Source organism: Brachyhypopomus gauderio, unplaced genomic scaffold, assembly GCF_052324685.1.
Source record: "Brachyhypopomus gauderio isolate BG-103 unplaced genomic scaffold, BGAUD_0.2 sc92, whole genome shotgun sequence".
Lineage (NCBI taxonomy): Eukaryota > Metazoa > Chordata > Actinopteri > Gymnotiformes > Hypopomidae > Brachyhypopomus > Brachyhypopomus gauderio.
Genome location: NW_027506913.1, coordinates 672,165 through 690,473, shown reverse-complemented (window position 1 = coordinate 690,473; position 18,309 = coordinate 672,165). Strand labels below are relative to the sequence as shown.

The following is an 18,309-nucleotide window of genomic DNA, read 5'->3' as shown; positions in this document are numbered from 1 at the left end:
AAAACTTCATGTAGTCACTAAGACTTGAATACTCATGGAAAAATAAGAAACTAAACTAAAACACATTTACTTTCTTCTCATCTTTGTTCCAATCTTGCCAGGTCTTTAACTTGATGCTATTCTTCACACTCACCAATCTATTGTAACATGAGAATGTTTTTCTTTTCGTTACTTCACTTTCTGAAGTAACTCTGCTCAAGAGCCTTTCTTGAAAGGTCCTCCGTTTTGTTACATCTCAGGTGCATGATAAACAAGAAACGTTACCTTTAGCTGTATTGCCTTTCAAGGGCCGAATCGACAGATACTAACACAGAATCATGCATAGACTACTCAGGTTGAGAAGAAAGCAGAGAGCTCAGGGATTCTGCCTGAAGATTCCCTCCCTTTGGTACTTTCTTCCCTCACCATTACTCTCCTCTTGAATTGGTGAAACTTTAAGGCAGACAAGAGGGAATGAAAAAAATCAAAATATATTGGAAAAGCTATTGAACTAAAACATCTGACTGCCTTGTTCCAGTTTTTTAGCTAGACTTCTATGCGTTGGACCTCGTGGCGCAGCGGTAGCGCGTCTCACTCCAGATCAGAAGGTTACGTGTTCAAATCACGTCGGGGTCAAAAGCTTCTTTATAGCAACATGAAAATGGGGCCGCAGCTTCAGCATGCAGGTCACTTTGGCCTCATTCTGATTTTGAGAAATAACAACGCTTTGTATCACTTCGTTTAAAAACGATGTAAGAGTCACGGTCATCTGTGCAGCTGTGAGTAAGGTGTCAATGTAACCAGAACATATTAAAGCACAGTGTTTTTGAAGGTGTTGACTCCTATATCGTTCTGTATTGCATGAGTTATCTCTGAAGGTAAAAAGCAGGAGCAATCTGTAAAACATGAGCTTTGGTTGCCATAAATAAACGTGAGTGGCAAAGTACCACGTTTTGTGAATAACATCAGGTATCCATGTATAATGAGATGCGTTGGCCGGGAATCGAACCCGAGTCAACTGCTTGGAAGGCAGCTATGCTCGCCACTATACCACCAACGCCTACATATTTCTCTTTACCTTGCATATTGGCCATTGCAGTCTCCCATAACTGGATCGCTTCTCACATGCGTAAAAGCACTTATCAAGCCACTACAGCACCTGGCTGCCTTTAAGCCTCTATTATTGCTTTATTCGTGCCACCATCCCTTCAAGATGCCGACAAGACATGCAACAAGAATCTTCTCTGTCAGTCCACAAGGTGGTGGAATGGACTTCCGCTGACAGTCCGTAAGGTCCAATCAATGGTTGTCTTCAACGCAAACTGAAGAATCAAAACTTCATGTAGTCACTAAGCACTTGAATACTCATGGAAAAATAAGAAACTAAACTAAAACACATTTACTTTCTTCTCATCTTCGTTCCAATCTTGCCAGGTCTTTAACTTGATGCTATTCTTCACACTCACCAATCTATTGTAACATGAGAATGTTTTTCTTTTCGTTACTTCACTTTCTGAAGTAACTCTGCTCAAGAGCCTTTCTTGAAAGGTCCTCCGTTTTGTTACATCTCAGGTGCATGATAAACAAGAAACGTTACCTTTAGCTGTATTGCCTTTCAAGGGCCGAATCGACAGATACTAACACAGAATCATGCATAGACTACTCAGGTTGAGAAGAAAGCAGAGAGCTCAGGGATTCTGCCTGAAGATTCCCTCCCTTTGGTACGTTCTTCCCTCACCATTACTCTCCTCTTGAATTGGTGAAACTTTAAGGCAGACGAGAGGGAATGAAAAAAATCAAAATACATTGGAAGAGCTATTGAACTAAAACATCTGACTGCCTTGTTCCATTTTTTTAGCTAGACTTCTACGTATTAGACCTCGTGGCGCAACGGTATCGCGTCTGACTCCAGATCAGAAGGTTACGTTTTCAAATCACGCCAGGGTCAAAAGCTTCTTTATTGCAACATGAAAATGGGGCCGCAGCTTCAGCATGCAGGTCTCTTTGGCCTCATTGTGATTTTGAGAAATAACAACGCTTTGTATCACTTCATTTAAAAACGATATAAGAGTCACGGTCATCTGTGCAGCTGTGAGTAAGGTGTCAATGTAACCAGAACATATTAAAGCACAGTGTTTTTGAAGGTGTTGACTCCTATATCGTTCTGTCTTGCATGAGTTATCTCTGAAGGTAAAAAGCAGGAGCAATCTGTAAAACATGAGCTTTGGTTGCCATCAATAAACGTGAGTGGCAAAGTACCACGTTTTGTGAATAACATCAGGTATCCATGTATAATGAGATGCGTTGGCCAGGAATCCAACCCGGGTCAACTGCTTGGAAGGCAGCTATGCTCACCACTATACCACTAACTCCTACATATGTCTCTTTACCTTGCATCTTGGCCATTGCAGTCTCCCATAACTGGATCGCTTCTCACATGCATAAAAGCACTTATCAAGCCACTACAGCACCTGGCTGCCTTTAAGCCTCTATTATTGCTTTATTCGTGCCACCATCCCTTCAAGATGCCGACAAGACATGCAACAAGAATCTTCTCTGTCAGTCCACAAGGTGATGGAATGGACTTCCGCTGACAGTCCGTAAGGTCCAATCAATGGTTGTCTTCAACGCAAACTGAAGAATCAAAACTTCATGTAGTCACTAAGACTTGAATACTCATGGAAAAATAAGAAACTAAACTAAAACACATTTACTTTCTTCTCATCTTCGTTCCAATCTTGCCAGGTCTTTAACTTGATGCTATTCTTCACACTCACCAATCTATTGTAACATGAGAATGTTTTTCTTTTCGTTACTTCACTTTCTGAAGTAACTCTGCTCAAGAGCCTTTCTTGAAAGGTCCTCCGTTTTGTTACATCTCAGGTGCATGATAAACAAGAAACGTTACCTTTAGCTGTATTGCCTTTCAAGGGCCGAATCGACAGATACTAACACAGAATCATGCATAGACTACTCAGGTTGAGAAGAAAGCAGAGAGCTCAGGGATTCTGCCTGAAGATTCCCTCCCTTTGGTACGTTCTTCCCTCACCATTACTCTCCTCTTGAATTGGTGAAACTTTAAGGCAGACGAGAGGGAATGAAAAAAATCAAAATACATTGGAAGAGCTATTGAACTAAAACATCTGACTGCCTTGTTCCATTTTTTTAGCTAGACTTCTACGTATTAGACCTCGTGGCGCAACGGTATCGCGTCTGACTCCAGATCAGAAGGTTACGTTTTCAAATCACGTCGGGGTCAAAAGCTTCTTTATTGCAACATGAAAATGGGGCCGCAGCTTCAGCATGCAGGTCTCTTTGGCCTCATTGTGATTTTGAGAAATAACAACGCTTTGTATCACTTCATTTAAAAACGATATAAGAGTCACGGTCATCTGTGCAGCTGTGAGTAAGGTGTCAATGTAACCAGAACATATTAAAGCACAGTGTTTTTGAAGGTGTTGACTCCTATATCGTTCTGTCTTGCATGAGTTATCTCTGAAGGTAAAAAGCAGGAGCAATCTGTAAAACATGAGCTTTGGTTGCCATCAATAAACGTGAGTGGCAAAGTACCACGTTTTGTGAATAACATCAGGTATCCATGTATAATGAGATGCGTTGGCCAGGAATCCAACCCGGGTCAACTGCTTGGAAGGCAGCTATGCTCACCACTATACCACTAACTCCTACATATGTCTCTTTACCTTGCATCTTGGCCATTGCAGTCTCCCATAACTGGATCGCTTCTCACATGCATAAAAGCACTTATCAAGCCACTACAGCACCTGGCTGCCTTTAAGCCTCTATTATTGCTTTATTCGTGCCACCATCCCTTCAAGATGCCGACAAGACATGCAACAAGAATCTTCTCTGTCAGTCCACAAGGTGATGGAATGGACTTCCGCTGACAGTCCGTAAGGTCCAATCAATGGTTGTCTTCAACGCAAACTGAAGAATCAAAACTTCATGTAGTCACTAAGACTTGAATACTCATGGAAAAATAAGAAACTAAACTAAAACACATTTACTTTCTTCTCATCTTCGTTCCAATCTTGCCAGGTCTTTAACTTGATGCTATTCTTCACACTCACCAATCTATTGTAACATGAGAATGTTTTTCTTTTCGTTACTTCACTTTCTGAAGTAACTCTGCTCAAGAGCCTTTCTTGAAAGGTCCTCCGTTTTGTTACATCTCAGGTGCATGATAAACAAGAAACGTTACCTTTAGCTGTATTGCCTTTCAAGGGCCGAATCGACAGATACTAACACAGAATCATGCATAGACTACTCAGGTTGAGAAGAAAGCAGAGAGCTCAGGGATTCTGCCTGAAGATTCCCTCCCTTTGGTACGTTCTTCCCTCACCATTACTCTCCTCTTGAATTGGTGAAACTTTAAGGCAGACGAGAGGGAATGAAAAAAATCAAAATACATTGGAAGAGCTATTGAACTAAAACATCTGACTGCCTTGTTCCATTTTTTTAGCTAGACTTCTACGTATTAGACCTCGTGGCGCAACGGTAGCGTGTCTGACTCCAGATCAGAAGGTTACGTTTTCAAATCACGCCAGGGTCAAAAGCTTCTTTATTGCAACATGAAAATGGGGCCGCAGCTTCAGCATGCAGGTCTCTTTGGCCTCATTCTGATTTTGAGAAATAACAACGCTTTGTATCACTTCATTTAAAAACGATGTAAGAGTCACGGTCATCTGTGCAGCTGTGAGTAAGGTGTCAATGTAACCAGAACATATTAAAGCACAGTGTTTTTGAAGGTGTTGACTCCTATATCGTTCTGTATTGCATGAGTTATCTCTGAAGGTAAAAAGCAGGAGCAATCTGTAAAACATGAGCTTTGGTTGCCATCAGTAAACGTGAGTGGCAAAGTACCACGTTTTGTGAATAACATCAGGTATCCATGTATAATGAGATGCGTTGGCCAGGAATCCAACCCGGGTCAACTGCTTGGAAGGCAGCTATGCTCACCACTATACCACTAACTCCTACATATGTCTCTTTACCTTGCATCTTGGCCATTGCAGTCTCCCATAACTGGATCGCTTCTCACATGCATAAAAGCACTTATCAAGCCACTACAGCACCTGGCTGCCTTTAAGCCTCTATTATTGCTTTATTCGTGCCACCATCCCTTCAAGATGCCGACAAGACATGCAACAAGAATCTTCTCTGTCAGTCCACAAGGTGATGGAATGGACTTCCGCTGACAGTCCGTAAGGTCCAATCAATGGTTGTCTTCAACGCAAACTGAAGAATCAAAACTTCATGTAGTCACTAAGACTTGAATACTCATGGAAAAATAAGAAACTAAACTAAAACACATTTACTTTCTTCTCATCTTCGTTCCAATCTTGCCAGGTCTTTAACTTGATGCTATTCTTCACACTCACCAATCTATTGTAACATGAGAATGTTTTTCTTTTCGTTACTTCACTTTCTGAAGTAACTCTGCTCAAGAGCCTTTCTTGAAAGGTCCTCCGTTTTGTTACATCTCAGGTGCATGATAAACAAGAAACGTTACCTTTAGCTGTATTGCCTTTCAAGGGCCGAATCGACAGATACTAACACAGAATCATGCATAGACTACTCAGGTTGAGAAGAAAGCAGAGAGCTCAGGGATTCTGCCTGAAGATTCCCTCCCTTTGGTACGTTCTTCCCTCACCATTACTCTCCTCTTGAATTGGTGAAACTTTAAGGCAGACGAGAGGGAATGAAAAAAATCAAAATACATTGGAAGAGCTATTGAACTAAAACATCTGACTGCCTTGTTCCATTTTTTTAGCTAGACTTCTATGTATTAGACCTCGTGGCGCAACGGTATCGCGTCTGACTCCAGATCAGAAGGTTACGTTTTCAAATCACGCCGGGGTCAAAAGCTTCTTTATAGCAACATGAAAATGGGGCCGCAGCTTCAGCATGCAGGTCTGTTTGGCCTCATTGTGATTTTGAGAAATAACAACGCTTTGTATCACTTCATTTAAAAACGATATAAGAGTCACGGTCATCTGTGCAGCTGTGAGTAAGGTGTCAATGTAACCAGAACATATTAAAGCACAGTGTTTTTGAAGGTGTTGACTCCTATATCGTTCTGTATTGCATGAGTTATCTCTGAAGGTAAAAAGCAGGAGCAATCTGTAAAACATGAGCTTTGGTTGCCATCAATAAACGTGAGTGGCAAAGTACCACGTTTTGTGAATAACATCAGGTATCCATGTATAATGAGATGCGTTGGCCAGGAATCCAACCCGGGTCAACTGCTTGGAAGGCAGCTATGCTCACCACTATACCACTAACTCCTACATATGTCTCTTTACCTTGCATCTTGGCCATTGCAGTCTCCCATAACTGGATCGCTTCTCACATGCATAAAAGCACTTATCAAGCCACTACAGCACCTGGCTGCCTTTAAGCCTCTATTATTGCTTTATTCGTGCCACCATCCCTTCAAGATGCCGACAAGACATGCAACAAGAATCTTCTCTGTCAGTCCACAAGGTGGTGGAATGGACTTCCGCTGACAGTCCGTAAGGTCCAATCAATGGTTGTCTTCAACGCAAACTGAAGAATCAAAACTTCATGTAGTCACTAAGACTTGAATACTCATGGAAAAATAAGAAACTAAACTAAAACACATTTACTTTCTTCTCATCTTCGTTCCAATCTTGCCAGGTCTTTAACTTGATGCTATTCTTCACACTCACCAATCTATTGTAACATGAGAATGTTTTTCTTTTCGTTACTTCACTTTCTGAAGTAACTCTGCTCAAGAGCCTTTCTTGAAAGGTCCTCCGTTTTGTTACATCTCAGGTGCATGATAAACAAGAAACGTTACCTTTAGCTGTATTGCCTTTCAAGGGCCGAATCGACAGATACTAACACAGAATCATGCATAGACTACTCAGGTTGAGAAGAAAGCAGAGAGCTCAGGGATTCTGCCTGAAGATTCCCTCCCTTTGGTACGTTCTTCCCTCACCATTACTCTCCTCTTGAATTGGTGAAACTTTAAGGCAGACGAGAGGGAATGAAAAAAATCAAAATACATTGGAAGAGCTATTGAACTAAAACATCTGACTGCCTTGTTCCATTTTTTTAGCTAGACTTCTACGTATTAGACCTTGTGGCGCAACGGTAGCGTGTCTGACTCCAGATCAGAAGGTTATGTGTTCAAATCACGTTGGGGTCAAAAGCTTCTTTATAGCAACATGAAAATGGGGCCGCAGCTTCAGCATGCAGGTCTCTTTGGCCTCATTCTGATTTTGAGAAATAACAACGCTTTGTATCACTTCATTTAAAAACGATGTAAGAGTCACGGTCATCTGTGCAGCTGTGAGTAAGGTGTCAATGTAACCAGAACATATTAAAGCACAGTGTTTTTGAAGGTGTTGACTCCTATATCGTTCTGTATTGCATGAGTTATCTCTGAAGGTAAAAAGCAGGAGCAATCTGTAAAACATGAGCTTTGGTTGCCATCAATAAACGTGAGTGGCAAAGTACCACGTTTTGTGAATAACATCAGGTATCCATGTATAATGAGATGCGTTGGCCAGGAATCCAACCCGGGTCAACTGCTTGGAAGGCAGCTATGCTCACCACTATACCACTAACGCCTACATATGTCTCTTTACCTTGCATCTTGGCCATTGCAGTCTCCCATAACTGGATCGCTTCTCACATGCATAAAAGCACTTATCAAGCCACTACAGCACCTGGCTGCCTTTAAGCCTCTATTATTGCTTTATTCGTGCCACCATCCCTTCAAGATGCCGACAAGACATGCAACAAGAATCTTCTCTGTCAGTCCACAAGGTGGTGGAATGGACTTCCGCTGACAGTCCGTAAGGTCCAATCAATGGTTGTCTTCAACGCAAACTGAAGAATCAAAACTTCATGTAGTCACTAAGACTTGAATACTCATGGAAAAATAAGAAACTAAACTAAAACACATTTACTTTCTTCTCATCTTTGTTCCAATCTTGCCAGGTCTTTAACTTGATGCTATTCTTCACACTCACCAATCTATTGTAACATGAGAATGTTTTTCTTTTCGTTACTTCACTTTCTGAAGTAACTCTGCTCAAGAGCCTTTCTTGAAAGGTCCTCCGTTTTGTTACATCTCAGGTGCATGATAAACAAGAAACGTTACCTTTAGCTGTATTGCCTTTCAAGGGCCGAATCGACAGATACTAACACAGAATCATGCATAGACTACTCAGGTTGAGAAGAAAGCAGAGAGCTCAGGGATTCTGCCTGAAGATTCCCTCCCTTTGGTACTTTCTTCCCTCACCATTACTCTCCTCTTGAATTGGTGAAACTTTAAGGCAGACAAGAGGGAATGAAAAAAATCAAAATATATTGGAAAAGCTATTGAACTAAAACATCTGACTGCCTTGTTCCATTTTTTTAGCTAGACTTCTATGCGTTGGACCTCGTGGCGCAGCGGTAGCGCGTCTCACTCCAGATCAGAAGGTTACGTGTTCAAATCACGTCGGGGTCAAAAGCTTCTTTATAGCAACATGAAAATGGGGCCGCAGCTTCAGCATGCAGGTCACTTTGGCCTCATTCTGATTTTGAGAAATAACAACGCTTTGTATCACTTCGTTTAAAAACGATGTAAGAGTCACGGTCATCTGTGCAGCTGTGAGTAAGGTGTCAATGTAACCAGAACATATTAAAGCACAGTGTTTTTGAAGGTGTTGACTCCTATATCGTTCTGTATTGCATGAGTTATCTCTGAAGGTAAAAAGCAGGAGCAATCTGTAAAACATGAGCTTTGGTTGCCATAAATAAACGTGAGTGGCAAAGTACCACGTTTTGTGAATAACATCAGGTATCCATGTATAATGAGATGCGTTGGCCGGGAATCGAACCCGAGTCAACTGCTTGGAAGGCAGCTATGCTCGCCACTATACCACCAACGCCTACATATTTCTCTTTACCTTGCATATTGGCCATTGCAGTCTCCCATAACTGGATCGCTTCTCACATGCGTAAAAGCACTTATCAAGCCACTACAGCACCTGGCTGCCTTTAAGCCTCTATTATTGCTTTATTCGTGCCACCATCCCTTCAAGATGCCGACAAGACATGCAACAAGAATCTTCTCTGTCAGTCCACAAGGTGGTGGAATGGACTTCCGCTGACAGTCCGTAAGGTCCAATCAATGGTTGTCTTCAACGCAAACTGAAGAATCAAAACTTCATGTAGTCACTAAGCACTTGAATACTCATGGAAAAATAAGAAACTAAACTAAAACACATTTACTTTCTTCTCATCTTCGTTCCAATCTTGCCAGGTCTTTAACTTGATGCTATTCTTCACACTCACCAATCTATTGTAACATGAGAATGTTTTTCTTTTCGTTACTTCACTTTCTGAAGTAACTCTGCTCAAGAGCCTTTCTTGAAAGGTCCTCCGTTTTGTTACATCTCAGGTGCATGATAAACAAGAAACGTTACCTTTAGCTGTATTGCCTTTCAAGGGCCGAATCGACAGATACTAACACAGAATCATGCATAGACTACTCAGGTTGAGAAGAAAGCAGAGAGCTCAGGGATTCTGCCTGAAGATTCCCTCCCTTTGGTACGTTCTTCCCTCACCATTACTCTCCTCTTGAATTGGTGAAACTTTAAGGCAGACGAGAGGGAATGAAAAAAATCAAAATACATTGGAAGAGCTATTGAACTAAAACATCTGACTGCCTTGTTCCATTTTTTTAGCTAGACTTCTACGTATTAGACCTCGTGGCGCAACGGTATCGCGTCTGACTCCAGATCAGAAGGTTACATTTTCAAATCACGCCGGGGTCAAAAGCTTCTTTATAGCAACATGAAAATGGGGCCGCAGCTTCAGCATGCAGGTCTCTTTGGCCTCATTCTGATTTTGAGAAATAACAACGCTTTGTATCACTTCATTTAAAAACGATGTAAGAGTCACGGTCATCTGTGCAGCTGTGAGTAAGGTGTCAATGTAACCAGAACATATTAAAGCACAGTGTTTTTGAAGGTGTTGACTCCTATATTGTTCTGTATTGCATGAGTTATCTCTGAAGGTAAAAAGCAGGAGCAATCTGTAAAACATGAGCTTTGGTTGCCATCAATAAACGTGAGTGGCAAAGTACCACGTTTTGTGAATAACATCAGGTATCCATGTATAATGAGATGCGTTGGCCGGGAATCGAACCCAGGTCAACTGCTTGGAAGGCAGCTATGCTCACCACTATACCACCAACGACTACATATGTCTCTTTACCTTGCATCTTGGCCATTGCAGTCTCCCATAACTGGATCGCTTCTCACAGGCATAAAAGCACTTATCAAGCCACTACAGCACCTGGCTGCCTTTAAGCCTCTATTATTGCTTTATTCGTGCCACCATCCCTTCAAGATGCTGACAAGACATGCAACAAGAATCTTCTCTGTCAGTCCACAAGGTGGTGGAATAGACTTCCGCTGACAGTCCGTAAGGTCCAATCAATGGTTGTCTTCAACGCAAACTGAAGAATCAAAACTTCATGTAGTCACTAAGACTTGAATACTCATGGAAAAATAAGAAACTAAACTAAAACACATTTACTTTCTTCTCATCTTCGTTCCAATCTTGCCAGGTCTTTAACTTGATGCTATTCTTCACACTCACCAATCTATTGTAACATGAGAATGTTTTTCTTTTCGTTACTTCACTTTCTGAAGTAACTCTGCTCAAGAGCCTTTCTTGAAAGGTCCTCCGTTTTGTTACATCTCAGGTGCATGATAAACAAGAAACGTTACCTTTAGCTGTATTGCCTTTCAAGGGCCGAATCGACAGATACTAACACAGAATCATGCATAGACTACTCAGGTTGAGAAGAAAGCAGAGAGCTCAGGGATTCTGCCTGAAGATTCCCTCCCTTTGGTACGTTCTTCCCTCACCATTACTCTCCTCTTGAATTGGTGAAACTTTAAGGCAGACGAGAGGGAATGAAAAAAATCAAAATACATTGGAAGAGCTATTGAACTAAAACATCTGACTGCCTTGTTCCATTTTTTTAGCTAGACTTCTACGTATTAGACCTCGTGGCGCAACGGTATCGCGTCTGACTCCAGATCAGAAGGTTACGTTTTCAAATCACGCCGGGGTCAAAAGCTTCTTTATAGCAACATGAAAATGGGGCCGCAGCTTCAGCATGCAGGTCTGTTTGGCCTCATTGTGATTTTGAGAAATAACAACGCTTTGTATCACTTCATTTAAAAACGATATAAGAGTCACGGTCATCTGTGCAGCTGTGAGTAAGGTGTCAATGTAACCAGAACATATTAAAGCACAGTGTTTTTGAAGGTGTTGACTCCTATATCGTTCTGTATTGCATGAGTTATCTCTGAAGGTAAAAAGCAGGAGCAATCTGTAAAACATGAGCTTTGGTTGCCATCAATAAACGTGAGTGGCAAAGTACCACGTTTTGTGAATAACATCAGGTATCCATGTATAATGAGATGCGTTGGCCAGGAATCCAACCCGGGTCAACTGCTTGGAAGGCAGCTATGCTCACCACTATACCACTAACTCCTACATATGTCTCTTTACCTTGCATCTTGGCCATTGCAGTCTCCCATAACTGGATCGCTTCTCACATGCATAAAAGCACTTATCAAGCGACTACAGCACCTGGCTGCCTTTAAGCCTCTATTATTGCTTTATTCGTGCCACCATCCCTTCAAGATGCCGACAAGACATGCAACAAGAATCTTCTCTGTCAGTCCACAAGGTGGTGGAATGGACTTCCGCTGACAGTCCGTAAGGTCCAATCAATGGTTGTCTTCAACGCAAACTGAAGAATCAAAACTTCATGTAGTCACTAAGACTTGAATACTCATGGAAAAATAAGAAACTAAACTAAAACACATTTACTTTCTTCTCATCTTCGTTCCAATCTTGCCAGGTCTTTAACTTGATGCTATTCTTCACACTCACCAATCTATTGTAACATGAGAATGTTTTTCTTTTCGTTACTTCACTTTCTGAAGTAACTCTGCTCAAGAGCCTTTCTTGAAAGGTCCTCCGTTTTGTTACATCTCAGGTGCATGATAAACAAGAAACGTTACCTTTAGCTGTATTGCCTTTCAAGGGCCGAATCGACAGATACTAACACAGAATCATGCATAGACTACTCAGGTTGAGAAGAAAGCAGAGAGCTCAGGGATTCTGCCTGAAGATTCCCTCCCTTTGGTACGTTCTTCCCTCACCATTACTCTCCTCTTGAATTGGTGAAACTTTAAGGCAGACGAGAGGGAATGAAAAAAATCAAAATACATTGGAAGAGCTATTGAACTAAAACATCTGACTGCCTTGTTCCATTTTTTTAGCTAGACTTCTACGTATTAGACCTTGTGGCGCAACGGTAGCGTGTCTGACTCCAGATCAGAAGGTTATGTGTTCAAATCACGTCGGGGTCAAAAGCTTCTTTATAGCAACATGAAAATGGGGCCGCAGCTTCAGCATGCAGGTCTCTTTGGCCTCATTCTGATTTTGAGAAATAACAACGCTTTGTATCACTTCATTTAAAAACGATGTAAGAGTCACGGTCATCTGTGCAGCTGTGAGTAAGGTGTCAATGTAACCAGAACATATTAAAGCACAGTGTTTTTGAAGGTCTTGACTCCTATATCGTTCTGTATTGCATGAGTTATCTCTGAAGGTAAAAAGCAGGAGCAATCTGTAAAACATGAGCTTTGGTTGCCATCAATAAACGTGAGTGGCAAAGTACCACGTTTTGTGAATAACATCAGGTATCCATGTATAATGAGATGCGTTGGCCAGGAATCCAACCCGGGTCAACTGCTTGGAAGGCAGCTATGCTCACCACTATACCACTAACGCCTACATATGTCTCTTTACCTTGCATCTTGGCCATTGCAGTCTCCCATAACTGGATCGCTTCTCACATGCATAAAAGCACTTATCAAGCCACTACAGCACCTGGCTGCCTTTAAGCCTCTATTATTGCTTTATTCGTGCCACCATCCCTTCAAGATGCCGACAAGACATGCAACAAGAATCTTCTCTGTCAGTCCACAAGGTGGTGGAATGGACTTCCGCTGACAGTCCGTAAGGTCCAATCAATGGTTGTCTTCAACGCAAACTGAAGAATCAAAACTTCATGTAGTCACTAAGACTTGAATACTCATGGAAAAATAAGAAACTAAACTAAAACACATTTACTTTCTTCTCATCTTTGTTCCAATCTTGCCAGGTCTTTAACTTGATGCTATTCTTCACACTCACCAATCTATTGTAACATGAGAATGTTTTTCTTTTCGTTACTTCACTTTCTGAAGTAACTCTGCTCAAGAGCCTTTCTTGAAAGGTCCTCCGTTTTGTTACATCTCAGGTGCATGATAAACAAGAAACGTTACCTTTAGCTGTATTGCCTTTCAAGGGCCGAATCGACAGATACTAACACAGAATCATGCATAGACTACTCAGGTTGAGAAGAAAGCAGAGAGCTCAGGGATTCTGCCTGAAGATTCCCTCCCTTTGGTACTTTCTTCCCTCACCATTACTCTCCTCTTGAATTGGTGAAACTTTAAGGCAGACAAGAGGGAATGAAAAAAATCAAAATATATTGGAAAAGCTATTGAACTAAAACATCTGACTGCCTTGTTCCATTTTTTTAGCTAGACTTCTATGCGTTGGACCTCGTGGCGCAGCGGTAGCGCGTCTCACTCCAGATCAGAAGGTTACGTGTTCAAATCACGTCGGGGTCAAAAGCTTCTTTATAGCAACATGAAAATGGGGCCGCAGCTTCAGCATGCAGGTCACTTTGGCCTCATTCTGATTTTGAGAAATAACAACGCTTTGTATCACTTCGTTTAAAAACGATGTAAGAGTCACGGTCATCTGTGCAGCTGTGAGTAAGGTGTCAATGTAACCAGAACATATTAAAGCACAGTGTTTTTGAAGGTGTTGACTCCTATATCGTTCTGTATTGCATGAGTTATCTCTGAAGGTAAAAAGCAGGAGCAATCTGTAAAACATGAGCTTTGGTTGCCATAAATAAACGTGAGTGGCAAAGTACCACGTTTTGTGAATAACATCAGGTATCCATGTATAATGAGATGCGTTGGCCGGGAATCGAACCCGAGTCAACTGCTTGGAAGGCAGCTATGCTCGCCACTATACCACCAACGCCTACATATTTCTCTTTACCTTGCATATTGGCCATTGCAGTCTCCCATAACTGGATCGCTTCTCACATGCGTAAAAGCACTTATCAAGCCACTACAGCACCTGGCTGCCTTTAAGCCTCTATTATTGCTTTATTCGTGCCACCATCCCTTCAAGATGCCGACAAGACATGCAACAAGAATCTTCTCTGTCAGTCCACAAGGTGGTGGAATGGACTTCCGCTGACAGTCCGTAAGGTCCAATCAATGGTTGTCTTCAACGCAAACTGAAGAATCAAAACTTCATGTAGTCACTAAGCACTTGAATACTCATGGAAAAATAAGAAACTAAACTAAAACACATTTACTTTCTTCTCATCTTCGTTCCAATCTTGCCAGGTCTTTAACTTGATGCTATTCTTCACACTCACCAATCTATTGTAACATGAGAATGTTTTTCTTTTCGTTACTTCACTTTCTGAAGTAACTCTGCTCAAGAGCCTTTCTTGAAAGGTCCTCCGTTTTGTTACATCTCAGGTGCATGATAAACAAGAAACGTTACCTTTAGCTGTATTGCCTTTCAAGGGCCGAATCGACAGATACTAACACAGAATCATGCATAGACTACTCAGGTTGAGAAGAAAGCAGAGAGCTCAGGGATTCTGCCTGAAGATTCCCTCCCTTTGGTACGTTCTTCCCTCACCATTACTCTCCTCTTGAATTGGTGAAACTTTAAGGCAGACGAGAGGGAATGAAAAAAATCAAAATACATTGGAAGAGCTATTGAACTAAAACATCTGACTGCCTTGTTCCATTTTTTTAGCTAGACTTCTACGTATTAGACCTCGTGGCGCAACGGTATCGCGTCTGACTCCAGATCAGAAGGTTACGTTTTCAAATCACGCCAGGGTCAAAAGCTTCTTTATTGCAACATGAAAATGGGGCCGCAGCTTCAGCATGCAGGTCTCTTTGGCCTCATTGTGATTTTGAGAAATAACAACGCTTTGTATCACTTCATTTAAAAACGATATAAGAGTCACGGTCATCTGTGCAGCTGTGAGTAAGGTGTCAATGTAACCAGAACATATTAAAGCACAGTGTTTTTGAAGGTGTTGACTCCTATATCGTTCTGTCTTGCATGAGTTATCTCTGAAGGTAAAAAGCAGGAGCAATCTGTAAAACATGAGCTTTGGTTGCCATCAATAAACGTGAGTGGCAAAGTACCACGTTTTGTGAATAACATCAGGTATCCATGTATAATGAGATGCGTTGGCCAGGAATCCAACCCGGGTCAACTGCTTGGAAGGCAGCTATGCTCACCACTATACCACTAACTCCTACATATGTCTCTTTACCTTGCATCTTGGCCATTGCAGTCTCCCATAACTGGATCGCTTCTCACATGCATAAAAGCACTTATCAAGCCACTACAGCACCTGGCTGCCTTTAAGCCTCTATTATTGCTTTATTCGTGCCACCATCCCTTCAAGATGCCGACAAGACATGCAACAAGAATCTTCTCTGTCAGTCCACAAGGTGATGGAATGGACTTCCGCTGACAGTCCGTAAGGTCCAATCAATGGTTGTCTTCAACGCAAACTGAAGAATCAAAACTTCATGTAGTCACTAAGACTTGAATACTCATGGAAAAATAAGAAACTAAACTAAAACACATTTACTTTCTTCTCATCTTCGTTCCAATCTTGCCAGGTCTTTAACTTGATGCTATTCTTCACACTCACCAATCTATTGTAACATGAGAATGTTTTTCTTTTCGTTACTTCACTTTCTGAAGTAACTCTGCTCAAGAGCCTTTCTTGAAAGGTCCTCCGTTTTGTTACATCTCAGGTGCATGATAAACAAGAAACGTTACCTTTAGCTGTATTGCCTTTCAAGGGCCGAATCGACAGATACTAACACAGAATCATGCATAGACTACTCAGGTTGAGAAGAAAGCAGAGAGCTCAGGGATTCTGCCTGAAGATTCCCTCCCTTTGGTACGTTCTTCCCTCACCATTACTCTCCTCTTGAATTGGTGAAACTTTAAGGCAGACGAGAGGGAATGAAAAAAATCAAAATACATTGGAAGAGCTATTGAACTAAAACATCTGACTGCCTTGTTCCATTTTTTTAGCTAGACTTCTACGTATTAGACCTCGTGGCGCAACGGTATCGCGTCTGACTCCAGATCAGAAGGTTACGTTTTCAAATCACGCCAGGGTCAAAAGCTTCTTTATTGCAACATGAAAATGGGGCCGCAGCTTCAGCATGCAGGTCTCTTTGGCCTCATTGTGATTTTGAGAAATAACAACGCTTTGTATCACTTCATTTAAAAACGATATAAGAGTCACGGTCATCTGTGCAGCTGTGAGTAAGGTGTCAATGTAACCAGAACATATTAAAGCACAGTGTTTTTGAAGGTGTTGACTCCTATATCGTTCTGTCTTGCATGAGTTATCTCTGAAGGTAAAAAGCAGGAGCAATCTGTAAAACATGAGCTTTGGTTGCCATCAATAAACGTGAGTGGCAAAGTACCACGTTTTGTGAATAACATCAGGTATCCATGTATAATGAGATGCGTTGGCCAGGAATCCAACCCGGGTCAACTGCTTGGAAGGCAGCTATGCTCACCACTATACCACTAACTCCTACATATGTCTCTTTACCTTGCATCTTGGCCATTGCAGTCTCCCATAACTGGATCGCTTCTCACATGCATAAAAGCACTTATCAAGCCACTACAGCACCTGGCTGCCTTTAAGCCTCTATTATTGCTTTATTCGTGCCACCATCCCTTCAAGATGCCGACAAGACATGCAACAAGAATCTTCTCTGTCAGTCCACAAGGTGATGGAATGGACTTCCGCTGACAGTCCGTAAGGTCCAATCAATGGTTGTCTTCAACGCAAACTGAAGAATCAAAACTTCATGTAGTCACTAAGACTTGAATACTCATGGAAAAATAAGAAACTAAACTAAAACACATTTACTTTCTTCTCATCTTCGTTCCAATCTTGCCAGGTCTTTAACTTGATGCTATTCTTCACACTCACCAATCTATTGTAACATGAGAATGTTTTTCTTTTCGTTACTTCACTTTCTGAAGTAACTCTGCTCAAGAGCCTTTCTTGAAAGGTCCTCCGTTTTGTTACATCTCAGGTGCATGATAAACAAGAAACGTTACCTTTAGCTGTATTGCCTTTCAAGGGCCGAATCGACAGATACTAACACAGAATCATGCATAGACTACTCAGGTTGAGAAGAAAGCAGAGAGCTCAGGGATTCTGCCTGAAGATTCCCTCCCTTTGGTACGTTCTTCCCTCACCATTACTCTCCTCTTGAATTGGTGAAACTTTAAGGCAGACGAGAGGGAATGAAAAAAATCAAAATACATTGGAAGAGCTATTGAACTAAAACATCTGACTGCCTTGTTCCATTTTTTTAGCTAGACTTCTACGTATTAGACCTCGTGGCGCAACGGTAGCGTGTCTGACTCCAGATCAGAAGGTTACGTTTTCAAATCACGCCAGGGTCAAAAGCTTCTTTATTGCAACATGAAAATGGGGCCGCAGCTTCAGCATGCAGGTCTCTTTGGCCTCATTCTGATTTTGAGAAATAACAACGCTTTGTATCACTTCATTTAAAAACGATGTAAGAGTCACGGTCATCTGTGCAGCTGTGAGTAAGGTGTCAATGTAACCAGAACATATTAAAGCACAGTGTTTTTGAAGGTGTTGACTCCTATATCGTTCTGTATTGCATGAGTTATCTCTGAAGGTAAAAAGCAGGAGCAATCTGTAAAACATGAGCTTTGGTTGCCATCAATAAACGTGAGTGGCAAAGTACCACGTTTTGTGAATAACATCAGGTATCCATGTATAATGAGATGCGTTGGCCAGGAATCCAACCCGGGTCAACTGCTTGGAAGGCAGCTATGCTCACCACTATACCACTAACTCCTACATATGTCTCTTTACCTTGCATCTTGGCCATTGCAGTCTCCCATAACTGGATCGCTTCTCACATGCATAAAAGCACTTATCAAGCCACTACAGCACCTGGCTGCCTTTAAGCCTCTATTATTGCTTTATTCGTGCCACCATCCCTTCAAGATGCCGACAAGACATGCAACAAGAATCTTCTCTGTCAGTCCACAAGGTGATGGAATGGACTTCCGCTGACA

General features: G+C 41.7%; 10 non-coding genes across 10 annotated transcripts; 6 read left to right on the top strand and 4 right to left on the bottom strand.

Moving 5' to 3' along the window:
* The first annotated feature begins 543 nt into the window (after positions 1 to 543).
* On the top strand, positions 544 to 615 carry trnaw-cca (transfer RNA tryptophan (anticodon CCA)). The gene has a single exon. It is a non-coding gene; the product is annotated as a tRNA-Trp (tRNA).
* Positions 616 to 967: 352 nt separating this feature from the next.
* trnag-ucc (transfer RNA glycine (anticodon UCC)) lies at positions 968 to 1,039 on the bottom strand. The gene has a single exon. It is a non-coding gene; the product is annotated as a tRNA-Gly (tRNA).
* A 2,127-nt stretch (positions 1,040 to 3,166) lies between these two features.
* trnaw-cca (transfer RNA tryptophan (anticodon CCA)) lies at positions 3,167 to 3,238 on the top strand. The gene has a single exon. It is a non-coding gene; the product is annotated as a tRNA-Trp (tRNA).
* A 3,861-nt stretch (positions 3,239 to 7,099) lies between these two features.
* On the top strand, positions 7,100 to 7,171 carry trnaw-cca (transfer RNA tryptophan (anticodon CCA)). Its single transcript has one exon. It is a non-coding gene; the product is annotated as a tRNA-Trp (tRNA).
* A 1,239-nt stretch (positions 7,172 to 8,410) lies between these two features.
* trnaw-cca (transfer RNA tryptophan (anticodon CCA)) lies at positions 8,411 to 8,482 on the top strand. The gene has a single exon. It is a non-coding gene; the product is annotated as a tRNA-Trp (tRNA).
* Positions 8,483 to 8,834: 352 nt separating this feature from the next.
* Positions 8,835 to 8,906, bottom strand: trnag-ucc (transfer RNA glycine (anticodon UCC)). The gene has a single exon. It is a non-coding gene; the product is annotated as a tRNA-Gly (tRNA).
* A 1,240-nt stretch (positions 8,907 to 10,146) lies between these two features.
* trnag-ucc (transfer RNA glycine (anticodon UCC)) lies at positions 10,147 to 10,218 on the bottom strand. Its single transcript has one exon. It is a non-coding gene; the product is annotated as a tRNA-Gly (tRNA).
* Positions 10,219 to 12,344: 2,126 nt separating this feature from the next.
* trnaw-cca (transfer RNA tryptophan (anticodon CCA)) lies at positions 12,345 to 12,416 on the top strand. The gene has a single exon. It is a non-coding gene; the product is annotated as a tRNA-Trp (tRNA).
* A 1,239-nt stretch (positions 12,417 to 13,655) lies between these two features.
* Positions 13,656 to 13,727, top strand: trnaw-cca (transfer RNA tryptophan (anticodon CCA)). Its single transcript has one exon. It is a non-coding gene; the product is annotated as a tRNA-Trp (tRNA).
* Positions 13,728 to 14,079: 352 nt separating this feature from the next.
* Positions 14,080 to 14,151, bottom strand: trnag-ucc (transfer RNA glycine (anticodon UCC)). Its single transcript has one exon. It is a non-coding gene; the product is annotated as a tRNA-Gly (tRNA).
* Between the last annotated feature and the right edge of the window lie 4,158 nt (positions 14,152 to 18,309).